Source organism: Aotus nancymaae, unplaced genomic scaffold (assembly GCF_030222135.1).
Source record: "Aotus nancymaae isolate 86718 unplaced genomic scaffold, 86718_ANA_hifiasm-v0.15.2.pri h1tg000012l, whole genome shotgun sequence".
NCBI lineage: Eukaryota > Metazoa > Chordata > Mammalia > Primates > Aotidae > Aotus > Aotus nancymaae.
In genome coordinates, this window is record NW_026988423.1 from 49,081,799 (window position 1) to 49,093,988 (window position 12,190).

The 12,190-nt window shown below is 48.5% G+C and overlaps 1 protein-coding gene and 1 non-coding gene across 5 annotated transcripts in view; one reads left to right on the top strand and one right to left on the bottom strand.

The window, feature by feature from the left end:
* Positions 1-1,938: 1,938 nt before the first annotated feature.
* Positions 1,939-12,190, top strand: part of DTX2 (deltex E3 ubiquitin ligase 2) — a 52,048-nt gene continuing 41,796 nt past the window's right edge. For 2 of the 4 annotated variants that reach the window (XM_012449012.2, XM_064375693.1), the window contains exon 1: positions 2,508-3,911. The gene's annotated coding sequence lies outside the window, so the exon portion shown is untranslated. Of the gene's footprint in view, positions 2,067-2,507; positions 3,912-7,359; positions 7,497-12,190 lie in introns of those variants that run through there. The other 2 variants (XM_064375692.1, XM_012449013.2) reach the window with 2 other exon arrangements.
* LOC135274742 (U6 spliceosomal RNA) lies at positions 7,234-7,340 on the bottom strand. Its single transcript, XR_010342506.1, has one exon. It is a non-coding gene; the product is annotated as a U6 spliceosomal RNA (small nuclear RNA).

The window sequence follows — 12,190 nt, forward strand, 5'->3', positions numbered from 1 at the left end:
TTAAGCCCAGGAATTTAAGACCAGCTTGGGCAACATGGTGAGACCCTGTCTCAACAAAAAGTATGAAAATCAGCTGGGCATGGTGGTGCACGCTTTTAGTCCCAGCTACTCAGGAGGCTGAGGCAGGAAGATCACTTGAACCTAGGAGGTCGAGGCTGCAGTGAGCTATGATTACAACACTGTACTCCAGCCTGGGAGACACTGTCTCAAAAAACAAATAAATATTTTAAAATTCTTGGCCAGGCACGGTGGCTCATGCCTGTAATCCCAGCACTTTGGGAGGCTGAAGTAGGCAGATCATTTGAGGTTAGAAGTTCAAATCCAGCCTGGCCAACATGGTGAAACCCTGTCTCTACTAAAAATACAAAAGTTAGCCTTGCGTTGTTGTGGGCGTCTATAATCCCAGCTACTTGGGAGGCTGAGGCAGGAGAATTGCTTGAGCTCGGGAGGCGGAGGCCGCAGTCAGCTGAGATCACGACACTGCACTCCAGCCTGGGAGACAGAGGGAGACTCTGTCTCAAAAAAACAAACAAAAAAATTCTTTAGCTTATCCACCTACCTTTTGGGGGCTTCTTATGTTTCTTCCCAGAAACTTTTTTTGTCTGCAAGCCCATTTATTGTATGCAATTGTTTAAAAAACACAAATGGGTGTATATTCTCTATCCTTTATTCTGAAAGTTCCCTTTTTTATTTTTTTAAGACAGAGTCTCACTCTGTTGCCCAGACTGGAATGCAGTGGCACAATTTTGGCTCACTACAACCTCTGCCTCCCGGGTTCAAGTGATTCTCCTGCCTCAGCCTCCCTAGTAGCTGGATTATAGGTGCATGCCACCACATCCGACTAATTTTTTATTTTTAGTAGAGACAGGGTTTCACCAGGTCGAGCAGGGTGGTCTCGAACTCCTGACCTCAGGTGATCCGCCTGCCTTGGCCTCCCAAAGTGTTAGGGATTACAGGCGTGAGCCACCTCAACTGGCTCAAAGTTCCTTCTTGGCTTAATAGATCTGGGGCACTTGTGAGTCTTCCTCATTCCTTCTAGGGCTACCTAGTGTTCCAGGGTTATTTAACCAGCCCCCCTTCTGAGAGGCAGTTCTTTTGTCTCTGGCCCCTTGCTACATATATTAGTTTAAAGTTCACTTTGCAAGTGGCCAAGCCTGTTTCCCTCATTTCCAGGTTCCCAGGGGACAGACATCCTGCTGCAGTTTCAGAAGTCAGCACACTCATCTCTCTCCTGTCTAAAATATGAAAGATCATGCCCCCCACTCTCCCTCTTCATACTGTCCTATTTTACTTCTTTTCACAACCAGAACTCTTTATTTTTCCCAAATAAAAATAGTCCATCTTTTCAGGTTATAAAAGTGGAACTCTGTCCGGATGCAGTGGCCCTCACGTGTAATCCTAGCACTTTGGGAGGCCAAAGCGGGCGGATCACCTGAGGGCAGGAGTTTGAGACCAGCCTGGCCAACATGGTCAAACCCTGACTCTAAAAAAAAAAAGAAAAAAGAAAAAAAATTAAAAAGACTGGCCTCGATGGTTCACACTTGCAACCCCAGTGCTTTGGGAGGCTGAAGCAAGCGGATCGCTTCAGGCCAGGAATTTGAGATCAGCCTAAGCTACATTGCAAGACCCCCATCTGTACAACAAATAAGAATAAAATTAAAGTTAATTTGAAAAACAAAAAAAAGAAACAGTAGCACCTGAATTGGCACCATGTATGTAAAAGTAAAAACTAGTTAAAATGAAGTCAGTAACTAAAGAATAAGTGAATGAGTGAACAGGCGAAGGAAGAAAACATAGACCAGAGCAGGTGCGCCTTGGGTTGAGCCCCTCCCCTTGAGCCCAGCCCCCTGCCCGCCCCCGGGCCCCTCCGGGACTACATTTCCCAGAAGGCCGCGCGCCCCGGGCATGCGCAGCGGCGCGCTCGGAAGCTGCGACGTTGAGTTTCACTCTGACTGCTTTCTCCTGAGAGTCGGAGCCGCAGCCGGAGACCTGCCGAGGCCGAGCCGAAGCTGCAGCCCGAGCGCTGTGGTGCCCTCAGCCCCGTCCCCGCGTCCTCCTCAGCGTCGGTGAGAGGGCGGGCAGGCTACCTGCGCGTCGCTGGGGCTGGGGTCCCGAGGGCGCGGGGTAGCGCGGGGAGCCGGAGCAGAGCCGGGACCGGAAGGGGGCCGGCGTGGGTGTGAGGGGAGTCGACGGCCCGGGCGGCGGGAACACTCGGGGGTCCCGGGAGATCAGGGATGTCGGGGCATCGGTCTCCGGTCTCAAGGTCCTGGTGGCGGGAGTTGGGGGGACTTGGGAGGCGCCAGGAGCCTTGGACGGGACAGGGTGCCGGGTGCGAGAGGGGACGTCTCGGTGGAGGCTGAGGGGCTCCCAGGCGGAGGGGCGCGGCCCCCGGGAGTTCAGGTCGCTCGGGAGGAGCGCACCCCTTCCCACAGGACCCGGAGGAGGCGGTGACGAGATTGCCACGGGCTCCCTGACGAGGGGTGGGTCCTACTGGGGTCTACCTCCAGGTGAAGGGACTCATGGTCTGGGGGTTGTACTTTGGAGTAGATTGCCTTCTAACTGTGCTTCCCTGCTCTCCGGTTGGGGTCGGCCTTCTGCTTTCCCAGGACCTCCTGGGTCACTTTTGCGGGTGCGTAAGGGGCGCCGACGAAGACTTAGAACTCGGTTCCCTTTTCTGGAGTTGCGCTTTCATCGCGACTCTCTCAGCTAGCCGCCCTCCTCCTCCAAGCTGGCTCCGCTTCTCTAAGCGCCAACAGCGATGGAAATAAATAGCATGTGTACAGACGCCTGGACCCTTGAGAAACTCAGAATATTTCTGCATGCCCTCCTAGCTCCTCTAGCGTTAGAGAAGGTAGACTTTCTGGTAGCCACCATCCCGGCTTACCTAAGCCATCCTGATAGCAAGCCCTCTGGTTCGGTTGCTCTGTGATCTTGGCCAAATATTTACTGTCTCTGGTATGTTGATTTCCTGGATGCTTAGCTGCCAGACTGGCTTATGAAGTTCTTTTAGTGTTTTCTGTGAAAGGCCTCAGGCCAGGCACGGTGGCTCACGCCTGTAATCCCAGCACTTTGGGAGGCTGAGGTGGAAGGATCACTTGAGCCCAGGAGTTTGAGACAAGCCTGAGAAATGAAGAAGATTCCTGAGATATTGTCTCTACAAAAAATTGGATGGGCCTGTTGGCGCCTGTAGTCGCAGCTGTTTGGGAGGCTGCGGCAGGAGGATTGCTTGGCCCCAGGAGTTGGAGGCTGCAGTGAGCTATGATCATGCCACTGCACTCCAGCATGGGTGACAGAGGGATAATGAAACTTTTTTTTTTTTTTAAAGAAGGGCTCAGAGCCGGGTGTGGTGGCTTGTGCCTATAATCCCAGCTATTCGGGAGGCTGAAGCAGGAGAGTTGCTTGAACCTGGGAGGTGGAGGCTGCAGTGACCTGAGATCGCCCCACTGCACTCCAGCCTGGGTGACAGAGCAAGACTCCATCTCCAAAATATATATTAACAAAAAATAAAAGAGCTTAGAGTTTTTTTGTTGTTGTTTGCTTTTTGTTGTTTTTCAACCATCTCCTTGATAAGTGGGTGGAGGAGGACTATTGTACCTTCTGCTCCACCCAGGCTATTGGAAAATAAATCTGGTGATTTTCAGTCCCCAGGCACAGCACACGGATCCGATCCAACATCTGCACCTTTGTTTTTACTAACTGCTGTTTCTCAATTTAAAACGTGATCATCTTCTTCCTTGTTGGCAAAGGTGTCTTGGAAATTGTGTTGCTGAGTCAGCAAGCCTTTCCGATTTGCCCGGTTTTTGTTGTTTGTGGTTTGTATCAAGATGGGAACTCAAACAAGTCGTTCCTCCTAAGGAGCTGGTGTCTTCATCCAGAAGGGACGGTTTGTGCCAGCTCTCAGGAGGGAAAAGGTGAGAGCCGTGGGGACTTGACCTTGCTGCCTTCTCTATCTGGTGCAGAGAAGGTGGGGATTGGGGAGGGTGGAATTTGAGGTCTACAGGATAAACGGTCACCCTGGGAGTTGATTGTTGATTGCCACCTGTCTCAAATAAATTTCAGTGGCGTCTTGCCAGCTGCTTCTCCTGTTTAACTAGTCTTAGAAGATGCTTTCCACTTTAAGACATGCTTTATGGGATGGAAGACACAAGTCACGATTTCTACATTTGAACTGGCAGTTTTCATTTCTTTTGTTGCATAAACCTTTACTGGGTGCCAGACAAGATCTCTGTCTTTTGGGAGCTCATTGTTTGGTGGAAAAGACAAACCACAGTCAGTGATATTGTCAGTGTGACATATACTGAGATGGGGAAAATCATAAGGCCCTCCTACCCACATCCAGGAAGGGAAGGGAGCGGGGAGGGTCAGGAAGGCTTCTGGAAGGTGGTAGTTGAGGGGGGTTGTGAAGGAGGAGTAGGACTTAGAAAGTGGGGCACAGTCGCCTGGGAGAGGAGTCAGCGTTTGCAAAGTCATGAAGCTACTGGGACACAGCTGGGCTACTGTAAGTAGCTTAGTACGTGGTAAAGGAGGCTGGAAAAGCAGGCAGAGGGCTGAGGGGGGAGGGTTATGTGGGCCATGCCAAGACTTGGGAGCAGAAGGATTTTAGCAGAATTCCATGAGGGGCATTTTATTATTTGTTTGAGTTGGGGTCTACTGCTGCTGCCCAGGCTGGAGTGCAGTGGAGTGATCACAGTTCACCACAGCCTCAAATTCCTGGCTTGGGAGGAGCTGAGTTGCCTACCACCATACCCAACTAATATTTTAACTTTTTCTAGAGACAGTGTCTCTCTGTGTTGTCCAGGCTGGTCTCTAACTCTGTGTTGTCCAGGCTGGCCTCAAGTGATCCTCCCATCTCAGTTTCCTGGAGTGCTGAGCCACCGTGCCTGGCCTCCTGAGGGACATTTTAAAGGAGCACACTGGAACGTGTAGAATGGGTTAGACTGGATTATTCTCTCTTTTTTGAGACTGAGTTTCGATCTTGTTACCCAGGCTGGAGTGCAATGGCGCAATCTCGGCTCACCATAACCTCCACCTCCTGGGTTCAGGCAATTCTCCTGCCTCAGCCTCCTAAGTAGCTGGCATTATAGGCACGCTCCACGATGCCCAGCTAATTTTTCGTATTTTTTTTTTTAATTGCATTTTAGGTTTTGGGGTACATGTGAAAAACATGCAAGATTGTTGCATAGGTGCATATGTGGCAGTGTGATTTGCTGCCTTCCTCCCCTTCACCTATATGTGGCATTTCTCCCCATGCTATCTCTCCCCAGCTCCCCACCCCCCGCTGTCCCCCCCACTCCCCCCAAACAGACCCCAGTGTATAGTGCTCCCCTCCCTGTGTCCATGTGTTCCCATTGTTCAACACCCGTCTATGAGTGAGAACATGCGATGTTTGATTTTGTGTTCTTGTGTCAGTTTGCTGAGAATGATGGTTTCCAGGTTCATCCATGTCCCTACAAAGGACGTGAACTCATCGTTTTTGATGGCTGCATAATATTCCATGGTGTATATGTGCCACATTTTTCCTATCCAGTCTATCATCGATGGGCATTTGGGTTGGTTCCAGGTCTTTGCTATTGAAAACTGTGCTGCAATGAACATTCGTGTGCATGTGTCCTTATAGTAGAACGATTTATAATCCTTTGGATATATACCCAGTAATGGGATTGCTGAGTCAAATGGAATTTCTATTTCTAGGTCCTTGAGGAATCGCCACACTGTCTTCCACAATGGTTGAACTCCCACCAATAGTGTAAAAGTGTTCCTATTTCTCCACATCCTCTCCAGCATCTGTTGTCTCCAGATTTTTTAATGATTGCCATTCTAACTGGCGTGAGATGGTATCTCAATGTAGTTTTGATTTGCATTTCTCTTTTTTTTTTTTTTTTTTTTTTTTTTTGAGATGGAGTTTCGCTCTTGTTACCCAGGCTGGAGTGCAATGGCACGATCTCGGCTCACTGCAAACTCTACCTCCTGGGTTCAGGCAATTCTCCTGCCTCAGCCTCCTGAGTAGCTGGGATTACAGGCACATGCCACCGTGCCCAGCTATTTTTTTGTATTTTTAGTAGAGACGGGGTTTCACCATGTTGACCAGGATGGTCTCGATCTCTTGACCTCGTGATCCACCCGCCTCGGCCTCCCAAAGTGCTGGGATTACAGGCTTGAGCCACCGCGCCCGGCCTGATTTGCATTTCTCTAATGACCAGTGATGATGAGCATTTTTTCATATGCTTGTTGGCCTCATGTATGTCTTCTTTTGTAAAGTATCTATTCGTATCCTTCGCCCATTTTTGAATGGGCTTGTTTGTTTTTTTCTTGTAAATCTGTTTTAGTTTGTTGTAAATTCTGGATATCAGCCCTTTGTCAGATGGGTAGGCTGCAAAAATTTTTTCCCATTCTGTTGGTTGCCGATTCACTCTATTGACTGTTTCTTTTGCCGTGCAGAAGCTGTGGAGTTTGATTAGGTCCCATTTGTCTATTTTGGCTTTCGTTGCCAATGCTTTTGGTGTTTTGGTCATGAAGTCCTTGCCTACGCCTATGTCCTGAATGGTTTTGCCTAGGTTTTCTTCTAGCGTTTTTATGGTGTTAGGTCTTATGTTTAAGTCTTTAATCCATCTGGAGTTAATTTTAGTGTAAGGTGTCAGGAAGGGGTCCAGTTTCTGCTTTCTGCATATGGCTAGCCAGTTTTCCCAACACCACTTATTAAACAGGGAATCCTTTCCCCATTGCTTGTTTTTATCAGGTTTGTCAAAGATCGGATGGTTGTAGATATGTTGTGTTGCCTCCGACGCCTCTGTTCTGTTCCATTGGTCTATATCTCTGTTTTGGTACCAGTACCATGCTGTTTTGATTACTGTAGCCTTGTAGTATAGTTTGATGTCCGGTAGTGTGATGCCTCCTGCTTTGTTCTTTTTGCTTAGAATTGACTTGGCTATGCGGGCTCTCTTTTGGTTCCATGTGAAGTTTAAGGTGGTTTTTTCCAGTTCTGTGAAGAAGGTCATTGGTAGCTTGATGGGGATAGCGTTGAATCTGTAAATTACTTTGGGCAGTATGGCCATTTTCATGATATTGATTCTTCCTAACCATGAACATGGAATGTTTCTCCATCTGTTTGTGTCCTCTCTTATTTCATTGAGCGGTGGTTTGTAGTTCTCCTTGAAGAGGTCCTTTACGTTCCTTGTTAGTTGTATTCCTAAGTATTTTATTCTCTTTGTAGCAATTGTGAATGGCAGTTCGTTCAAAAATATGGAACGCTTCACGAATTTGCGTGTCATCCTTGTGCTGGGGCCATGCTAATCTTCTCTGTATCGTTCCAATTTTAGTATATGTGCTGCTGAAGTGAGCACAAATTTTTCGGATTTTTAGTAGAGATGGGGTTTCACCATGTTGACCAGGATGGTCTCGATCTCTGGACCTCGTGATCCACCCGCCTCGGCCTCCCAAAGTGCTGGGATTACAGGTGTGAGCCACCGCGCCCGGCCCTAGACTGGATTATTCTCTTTGTGAGTCTCTTTACACCATGCCGGCTTCTTGGGTGGGGGGGACAGTACCGGGAGCGGGGAGGGGGAGAGGCAGATGAATGGTTTCACCCTCAGTTGCTCATAGTCTAATGGAAGAGAGAAAATGTACATAGAGAACTGAAAAGGACTAAAAAGGAAGTTGATCAGAGGGTGTTTCCTTTCATTCTTTTTGTTGTTGTTTTATTTGTTTGTTTTTTGAGGCAGAGTCTCACTCTTTCACCCAGGCTGGAGTGCAGTGGCACAATCTCAGCTCACTGCAGCTTCGCCTCCCAGGCTTGAGAGTCTCGTGCCTCAGCTCCTCAAGTAGCTGGGATTACAGGTGCACACCATCACGCCTGGCTAATTTAGAGTGTTTGCTTTCTGCTGGGCACATCCAGGCATCGTGGGAAGTGCAGTTTAAATTGGGCCATAAAAGGGTGGGTAAGGTGAGGACAGGGGACCAAGTGGGTGGGATTGGGGTGGAGCTGAGACATGGGGGTAGGGACACCCTGATGCAGATGGGAGTAGCAGAGCATCACTTACACTCTACAGGGGAGTCGTGGAGGGGAAGGGATAGACATAGACACTGCAGAGGGGAGAAGGGATGGAAGGGAAGGGCACAGGCAAATGTTGTTGATAGTGAGGGAGGGGCCAAACTGTGATGGGCTTTGACTGTCAGCCTGAGGAATTTGAGCTTCACTCTAGAGATCCAGGGGAAGTGTGTAAAAGACAGGATCAGAACAGTAGTTCAGGAAGCTTCTTCTTGTCCCCCATCTGAGATGTACCAGAGGGAGAAAGCAGAGTTGAAGAAGCTATTTGGGAGGGAGTACTGATTAAAGTGAGAGGCCTAAGGGTCCCTGCCAGGTGTTAGCAGGGGGCTGCAGAGGTGAGGAGAGAGCAGGCCAGGCAGCTGCCAGGCCTGGGGGAGCAGGTTGAGGAGGACTGAGTTTGTGAGGTTTTTCTCTTGGTCGCTTGGGGGAAATCCAGGGGGAAAAGGAGAATGAGGAAGGAAGATGCGTTTGGCTTCAGACGTGTTGAAGGTATTAAGAGGCCAACAGGAAATGAGGCCATGGGCTAGAGAGAAGAGCACTGATTCATTCCCTCAAATGCCTCCCGAAATTCTGTGCGCCGGGGCTCACGCTTGGCACTTGGAGTACAAAGATGAATTCAGCAGTCCCTTTGGTGTTTGTCTTATCAGCTAAGCTGAGAACATGATTGATTAGTACACACTCATCAGCGTTCATGCCTGACCTACTTTTCCTTATTTAGTAAGTTATTTTTAATAAATGTAGTAAGCTCTGGCAACCTAGGCACCCAAAACAAAAGCTGAGATCATGAAACAAAAGTATACATCTAATCTTTTTTTTTTATTAAAAAAATTTTTTTCTATTTTATCAGGTCCCTTTAGAACATCTAATCATTTCATTTGAACTTTTTCTCTGTTCTTATCCTGAGGTAACCCTTTCTTTTGTTTTTTTCTTAGGTTTTTTTTTTTTTTTTTTTTTTTTGAGACAGAGTTTTACTCTGTTACCAGGCTGGAGTGTAGTGGCTTGGTCTTGGCTCACTGCAACCTCCACTTCCCGGGTTCATGTGATTCTCTTGCCTCAGACTCCTGAATAGCTGGGACTACAGGCACATACCATCATGCCTGGCTAATTTTTTGTATTTTTGGTAGAGACAGGGTTTCACCGTGTTAGGATGATCTCAGTCTCCTGACCTCGTGATCCGCCTACCGTGGCCTCCCAAAGTGCTGGGATTATAAGCATGAGCCACCTCGCCTGGCTCTCCCTGCTTTTAACCTATTTTTCTGCTTTCTTTAAGGTGTCTTCTGTTGATCAGCCGTTCTTCATTTTAACATAGTGAAATGTATTTTTTCATTAGTACTCAGTTTTCTGAGTCTGGTTGGAAAAGTCTTTTCCTGAACATAATCCTTACCTTTAAGGAGCTTATGCATTCTCCAGTGGAGGAGACAGATAATGGCACTCAGACATCATGTGGGCTCTGATTGTTAGAAGTGGCCACTTCTGCCTGCGGAGCAGGAGTGAACTTAGCAAAGATCTCACAGGGCAGAGTCTCGAGCTAGGAACTACGAGATGAGTAAATGGACAAGTGGGATGGGCATTCTCAGTGCAGGGTGAAGGGCATGAAGCAGCCTGACCCACCCTGGGCACAGCCAGGAGGTCCAGATGGCAGGAGCTGAGGGTTTGAGGGGCTCAGGCAGGGCATCATGAAGACAGCTTTGGGCGATCTGTGTGTAGGGGAATATTGAAGCCATGGGAACAGATCCCAAGGGTCCAGTAGAAATGGAGAGAGGAGGGAAGAGGGAGGCCAGGGCCTGATTCCTGGCTACAGAGGATGTTATCAATGACTGGTGTGGCTCTGGGGAGCACCTGCGGCTTCCCAGAGGTGGGTCCTGCTGGCATGCTGCCTGCTGTGCTGTTGGATACTGTATTTCACCCTTAGGTGTTGGGTAAAGGCTAACATGTCTGCAGAGGGCAGGGCGTGTTATTGGCAAAGCTAGCCAAAGGCAAAACACTCTCTCACTGTTTGATAGAGACATGCGTTCAGAGAAATATTTCTCAACTGTAGGAGTGTGAAAACACAGTAATAGATGTCGGGAAGGCCACAGGGTGGGGGTCTGCAAACGATGGTCCGTCAGCCAAATCAGGCCCTCTGCCTTTTTTTTGAGACAGGGTCTCACTCTGTCGCCCAGGCTGGAGTGCAGTGGTGCGATCTTGGCTCACTGCAACCTCAGCCTCCTGGATTCAAGTGATTCTCCTGCCTTAGCCTCCCAAGTAGCTGGGATTACAGGCATATGCCACTATTCCTGGCTAATCTTTGTATTTTTTTGGTAGAGACAGTTTCACTGTGTTGGCCAGGTTAGTCTCAAACTCCTGGCCTCAAGTGATCTGCCTGCCTCAGCCTCCTGAAGTGCTGAGATTACAGGCATAAGCCACTGTGTTCAGCCCCACTGCCTGATTTTGTTCATAAAGTTTTATTGGTATGCAGCCCCTCCTGTTCACACATTGTTTATGGTTGTTCTTGTAGTCTAGTGGCAGAGTTGTTGTTGCAAAGACTTGTTCTGTCCTTTACAGGAAATGCATGTTGGCCTCAGCCATAGGGAGTTGTGGTAGCTGTGGTCACCTAGAGAGGATGTCCCTGCCACCGTCGCAGTTTAGCTGGTTGTTGCTAGGTAGATCATGGATCTAGGTCCCGCCTGCAAATGTTACCATCTTTTCTGATTTTCAAGAGGAGCTGGAAATCTAGATTTTTTTTTTATGGTGAATATTCCAAATTTTAAATATCAGCTCAAGTTTTAAAAGCCAAACCTTAGTAGCCCAAGCGAAACACATCTATAGGCCGGTTTGTCCGGCATCAGTCTGTCTTGATGGGGAAGGACAGGAACCCTGGAAGCAGATTTGGGTTTTCTCAGTCCCTGGATATCCTTTGGCTAGCCGCATGTCTCCTTGCAACTCACTTTTCTCAGCTGTGGGATGGAAATAACTGTGTAGTCACCTGCTTCCCTGGTTGTAAGGACCAATGAGAATTACTAGTAAGGTGGAGGGACTAAGCATAGTGCCTGGCGCATGCTAAACCTTTACTTGGTAGCCACTGGTGTTATTTTTAAAATTTATTTAATCAATTTATTTATTTATTTATTTATCTGGAGATGGAGTTTCACTCTTGTTGCCCAGGCTGGAGTGTAATGGTGTAATCTTGGCTCACTGCAACCTCCGCCTCCCAGATTCAAGCGATTCTTTTGCCTCAGCCTCCTGAGTAGCTGGGATTACAGGCACCTGCCACCACACCTGGCTAATTTTTGTATTGTTAGTAGAGATGGGGTTTCACCACATTGGCCAGGCTGGTCTCGAACTCCTGACCACAGGTGATCTGTCCGCCTCAACCTCCCAAAATGCTGGGATTACAGGTGTGAACCACCATGCCTGGACCAGATTTGTACCTCTTTTCGGTGATCTGCTAAGATCCACATTGCCCTGGGGGGCTGTGATGAGGTCCAGGGTCTGCCCAATGTCAGTCTGATAGGAGCTCTGTAGGAAGAGCTCGATCAGTTTCAGATAATAGGGCTGCTCCTGGCAATAGAGCTTCAGCAGGCAGTAGATACCTGCTTCCAGAAGGATAGCATCATTGATGGCATCCAAACCCACACCTGGCTTCTGATGCCAGCAGATCTGCCCCCGGCAGGTGAGGGGTGAATCCATGATGTCACCTGCCACCAGGAAGAAGCTTGCAGCAGTTCTAGACACCAGCCACAGTCAGGGCCTACTGGAGACTATCAGCATCCTGTTTCCTTGGCTCCACCAGCTCCTGGGATGTTACTAGCACCGTCAAAGCCCAGTGATACTTGCCTCCAGTGACATTGCACTCCAGGACCTCCTGGAGCTGGACGATAGCATCTCCTATCTCTGAGTGCCCACCTCATCCTCGGTCAGCGCCCTAACGATCTGCGAGAAGTGCTGAACAAAATCTGCTTTTCTTGGGTATAAACATCTGATTTCTAGTCTCCATTCATTCTGAGGGAGAAGCAAAGGGCTCTGTTTCTGGATTTGGGTTCCTGCTCTACGGTTTTGTTTTTTTTTTTTGATATGGAGTCTCACTCTGTCACCCAAGCTAGCAGGCTAGAATGCAGTGGCTAAATCTTGGCTCACTGCAACCTCTGACTCCCGGGTTAAAGTGAT